Source organism: Emydura macquarii, unplaced genomic scaffold, assembly GCF_026122565.2.
Source record: "Emydura macquarii macquarii isolate MOO-44397 ecotype Brisbane River unplaced genomic scaffold, CSIRO-AGI_Emac_v2 contig_3440, whole genome shotgun sequence".
NCBI classification, from domain to species: Eukaryota; Metazoa; Chordata; order Testudines; family Chelidae; genus Emydura; species Emydura macquarii.
The window spans coordinates 28,391-34,390 of record NW_027133577.1 but is presented as its reverse complement, the minus strand read 5'-3'; positions in this window follow the sequence as shown (position 1 = coordinate 34,390).

Genomic DNA, 6,000 nt, shown 5'->3' with positions numbered 1-6,000 from the left:
CGGAGCCGCAGCCTCTTCCCCTGGGCTACTTTTCCCCCTCAGTCCTGCTGGCCTCTCAGGCCCTGTGTCCGTTTTGCCCCTTGCTGGGCTCAGTACCTCCGTTGGGGTTCCTCCGCTCTTCCCCACCTTGCTGCTCTGGTCCGCTGCTCCGCTCTGCTCCGCTCCTCACAGCACAACACCTCTAATTGGCCTCAGCTGGCTCCTAATTGCCCCCTCATGACTCCGGTTAGGCATCAGGGAATAAATCCCTGATCATCCTCGGGCTGATATACCTCCCTTCAAGCATTCTCCTGCCGCCCTCTGCCCTTGATATCTCACACCTCCTTTGGCTGTGTTATTTGGAACCCCATTTTGGATTCTAGGATCCATGTTGGTAAAAGCAGGATGCTGACGCTGGCAAAGTGCCAAGAGCCGAGATCTGCCTGGTGATAGCAAGAAAAGGCGGGAAGTCTGATGGACTAGTGCCGAGTGCACCGATCAGTAACGTGTGCACATGCAGAAGAGCCGTGTGCACACCCCGGCAAGGCGGGAAAAACCCTGGCCGCTGATTGGGTGGAAGCAAACAGACCAAGGTGATATAAGGCAGCGAGTGCCACAGCACGGGGCTGCCCATCTGAGTGGCAGCGTGGGGGAGGGTGGCACCATGGCTTCAAGACAGGCCGAGAAGAAGATGATGGCGGACCAGCCCAAGAAGCAGACAGTAACACTGAAACGGCTCGACCAACCCATTGGGAATCGTGACCAACACTCCCTTGGATGGGATGGAAGAACAATTGTAAATATTATTGCAGACTGTGGGAAACCAAGCGTTGGGTTTGTGGTGAGGGACCTGGGGTTCATTTCCCCCATCGTTTATTCTCAATACCAGTGTTTTGTGGTTACCCCAATAAACCATAGGTGTGTTTCATTATCTATTTGTGGTCTGTTTCCAGTTAATTCCCCGGTGATAGATCCGGCAATCAGGGTGAACGAATCAGGGAATTATTTTCTCTAACATCCCTCCCAGCAGGGTGGTGGTCAGCCAGGCAGGCAGGGGCTGCCTCCCCCACCAGACAAGACTAACTCCCAGCACCTAGCATTGTACAATGCAGGGAAAGACAAATGATGGTGTTGTCAGTGTCTGTCAGTGTTGGCTGTGCGCGTGTGCCCCCGTGTAGGTGCCGTCCCAGCTCTGTGCAGGTAACCGAGATGGCATTCACGATTGAATGAATCGACACAACCATGGATCCGCTGAGCAACAAAGGCACCTGGCTAGGTTTATTGCAGTTGAAGCACAATGAGAAGCGACTTATAGTTTACAGGTACACTTCAACTACGACTGCTCCGTTACACTGGACCGGCACAATTAACGGCGGGGCTCTCCGTTAACCCCTGGGCCAGACAACGTTGTTCCCTCTGACACCCTCTGTTATACACGGTTACAGACAAGATTAGTTCTGCCCCTGTGATGCAGCAGTCTGATCCCACCCCTTTCCTTGCACTGAATGGTTTGGGCAAAACATCTCTATTTGTCATAGTAAAAGACATTTCTATCCATTAAAGTGTCGTTTCAGGGGGTCAGGAGACTCTTGTTATCTCTTTGCCCCTAGTATCTTCTGTCTCTGATATATATTTTTAGACTTTAGCAATGGTTTGGAAATATCTGTGTTGGCAGTATCAGCTTTCTTCTGGCCAGTTTCTGTGAGGTCATAAATTCCCAGCCTGGCTCCTGCTAACTTGGCTTTACCATTCTTTTAGCTTAGGCCTTATGACTTGGCCTGTTATGCTAGACCTTAGGCTCACACTTTCTACTCCATTCCCCCACTTTTTGTCTTTCTATGGGGAGGATGTTTACTCATCGTCCTGGAAAAGCATAATGCATGGACGAAAGGTGTCCTAGTGAGCTAAACACTGTTATGTGGTCACCCTTTTGTTGCCATCCATACACTCATGCCCCATCTCTCCCTTAGTCAGCACATTCCCTCATACGAGACATGGACAGATTTTATTTCCCAATAATTTTTTATTCCTTTATGGTGGGCCTGAGAATGTTAGGTCTGAGATTTTGATTGATGAATGTAGTTTGATGATTGAGGCTTGGGACGCTCCCAAATACTTAATGTATATGGATAATATGCACATGGTGTGTAGATACATATATGTGTCTATAGTATATATAGAATCCTAGAAGATGAGAGATGGAAGGGATCTCAGGGGGTCATCTAGTCCAATCCCCTGCTCAAAGCAGGACTAACCTCAGCTAAATCATCCCAGCCATGGCTTTGTCAAGCTGCAGCTTAAACACCTCTAAAGATGGAGGTTCCACCACCTCCCCAGGTAACCCATTCCAGTGCTTCACCACCCTCCTAATGAAAAACTTTTTCCTAATGTCCAATCTAGACCTCCCCCCCCTGCAACTTGAGACCGTTGCTCCTTGTTCTGTCATCTGCCACCACCAAGAACAGCCTAGCTCCATCCTCCCTGGAACCCCCTTTCAGGTAGTTGAAGGCTGCTATCAAATCCCCCCTCACTCTTCTCTTCTGCAGACTAAACAAGCCTAGTTCCCTCAGCCTCTCCTCATAAGTCTTGTGCTCCAGCCCCCTCATCATTTTTGTTGCCATCTGCTGGACTCTCTCCAACTTCTCCACATCCTTTTCGTAGTGGAGGGCCCAAAACTGGACACAATACTCCAAATGCGGCCTCACCAATACCGAATAGAGGTGAATAATCACTTCCCGTGACCTGCTGGCAATGCTCCTACTAATGCAGCCTAATATGCTATTAGCCTTCTTGGCAACCAGGGCACACTGCTGACTCATATCCAGCTTCTTACCCACTGTTATCCCCAGGTCCTTTTCTGCAGAACTGCTGCCTAGCTCGTCGGTCCCCAGTCTGTAGCTGTGTATGGGATTCTTCCATCCAAAGTGCAGGACTCTGCACTTGTCCTTGTTGAACCTCCTTAGGTTTATTTTGGCCCAGTCCTCCAATTTGTCTTGGTCACTCTGTATCCTATCCCTACCCTCCAGCGTATCTACCACGCCCCCTAGCTTAGTGTCATCTGCAAACATGCTGAGGGTGCAATCTACCCCATCCTCCAGATCATTAATGAAGATGTTGAACAAAACTGGCCCCAAGACTGATCCCTGGGGCACTCCGCTTGTGACCAGCTGCCAGCTAGACATCGAGCTATTGATCACTATCCATTTTATAGTCCATTCATCCAACACATACATCTTTAATTTGCTGATAAGAATATTGTGGGAGACTGTATCAAAAGCTTTGCTAAAGTCAAGGTATATTACATCCACCACTTTCCCCACATCCACAGAGCTTCATAAAAAGCAATCAGGTTGATCAGGCATGACTTTCCCTTGGTGAATCCATGTTGACTGTTTCTGAGGGCACAGGAACAAACCATCCCGATGTGCAGTAAGAATAGCAAATATGGTAGGCGTCCAGCTTGGCTTAACTTTGGTGAACTTAAACACAAAAAAGAAGCTTACAAGAAGTGGAAGCGTGGACAGATGACTAGGGAGGATTATAAAAATTCTGCTTGAACATGCAGGGGTGAAATCAGGAAGGCCAAAGCACAATTAGAGTTGCAGCTAGCAAGGGACTTGAAGGGGAACAAGAAGGGTTTCTACAGGCATGTTACCAACAAGAGGAAGATTAGGGAAAGTGTGGGCCCCTTAGAGAATGAGGGAGGCGACCTAGTGACAGAGGATGTGGAGAAAGCTGAGGTACTCAATGGTTTTTTTGCCTCTGTCTTCATAGACAAGGTCACCTCCCAGACTACTGCACTGTGCGGCACAGAATGGGGAGGAGGTGAACAACCCTCAGTGCTGAAGGAAACATCGGGATAGTTTGTTCCTGTGCCCTCAATAAGGTTTCTTTAAAATACAGCCAGCTCTCTTGGATTCTTTTCCCCCTCATATTAGCCTCCCAGGGGATCCTGCCCATCAGCTCCCTGAGGGAGTCAAAGTCTGCTTTTCTGAGGTCCATGGTCCATATCCTGCTGTTCTCCTTTCTTCCTTTCGTCAGGATCTTGAACTCGACCATCTCATGGTCACTGCTGCCTAGGTTGCCACCCACTTCTACTTCCCCTACCAAATCTTCCCTGTTTGTGAGCAGCAGGTCAAGAGAAGCACAGCCCCTAGTTGGTTGCTCCAGCACTTGCACCAGGAAGTTGTCCGCAACATTCCCCAAAAATTTCCTGGATTGTTTGTGCTCTGCTGTATTGCTCTTCCAGCAGATGTCAGGGTGATTGACGTTCCCCATAAAAATCAGGTCCTGTGAACTGGAAACTTTCCCTAGTTGACTGAAGAAAGCCTCATCTACCTCATCCTCCTGGTCTGATCTATAACAGACACTCACCACGACATCACGCTTATTATTTTCGCTTCTAAGCTTAACCCAGAGACTCTTAACTGGCTTATCTCCAGTTTCACACTGGAGCACAGAGCAGTCATAGCGCTCTCTTACATACAGTGCAACTCCTCCACCCTTTCGCCCCTGCCTGTCCTTCCTGAACAGTTTATACGCATCCATGACAGTGCTCCAGTCATTTGATTTTCCCCACTAAGTCTCAGTTATGACAATCATGTCATAGTTTCTTGACTGTGCCAGAACTTCCAATTCCTCCTGCTTGTTTCCCAGGCTTCTTGCGTTTGTGTATAGGCACTTAAGATAACTAGCCGATTGCCCGACTTTCTCAGTGCAATTCAGGAGGCCTCCCCTGTTGCACCCTCCTCCTTCTGCTTCCTCCTTGTGTCCCACTTCCCCGCTTACCTCCGGGCTTAGGTCCCCAACCCCTACAAACCTAGTTTAAAGCCCTCCTCACTAGGTTATCCAGCCTGGCTGCTAAGATGCTCTTCCCTCTCTTCATTAGGTGAATCCCGTCTCTTCTTAGCAATCCTTCTTCCTGGAACAACATCCCATGGTCGAAGAATCCAGAGCCCTCTCTGCAATACCACCTGCGTAACCACGCGTACATGTCTGCAACGCGATGGTCCCTACCTGGGCCTTTTCTTTCAAGAGGGAGGATGGACGAGATCAGCACTTGTGCTTCAAACTCCTTTATCCTTTTTCCCAGAGCCACATAGTCTGCAGTGATCTGCTCAAGTTCGTTCTTGGAAGATGGATGACTCTGTCTCCCTTAGGAGGGAGTCCCCGACCCCACCACCCTTCTCTTCCTCTTGGGAGTGGAGGTCATGGAACCCCCATCCCTAGGACAATGCATCTCTTGCCTTCTGATCAACAGGGTCTCCTTCTGATCCATTCCCTCAGATGAGTCTTCCAAATCGTTCTCCGCTGTAGTACGTGTGCAGAGAGCCTGAAAACGATTCCTTACCTCTATTTGCATGGTGGGCAGATAGGTTCTCTTTCTTCGGGAGGTCACATGCTGCCAGTTTTCTTCCCCATTCTTCATTCTCCCCTGCACTGTCTTCTCTGATTCTTCCTCATGCTGTGCCTGCAGTAACAAATCACGTCTTCGATCAAGAAAGACTTCTTTTTCTTTAATGCAATGCAGGGTTGAGACTTGGGTCTCTAGTCCTTTAACCTCTTCCAGTATGGAAACTGTAGGAGAGTATAGAGTTAAAAGCTGGAGAAGTGGCCAGGCCTAAATTACAGGGAACAGGATCAAGGCAAGGGCAAACTCTGTTTCTGTGAATTTTAGTTAGCGTCTGTTATCTCTCTTCTTCTCCTCCCTTGCTGGCCATCTGCGAAGGGGATAAGTTTATCGGCACTCCTGGGCAAGGTCTTCTGGTGGGAAGAAAGCTTTATCTTCCTTTCTCCCCCGGCATGCCTTTACTTCAAAGAATGTTAGTGTAAAATTTATGGGTTTTAGGGTGGTATGCCTGCCCTCTATATGGTAATCCTGTAAACAACAAACAGGGGTGGGTATAATTATATTCATTATGTAGTTGTTAATGTTCATTTTATAGGTGTCAATGTAACCAAATAAGGGTCTATGGGTCGTTGCTGGCAATGTATACATTTACATACTGGTATGGATAAAAT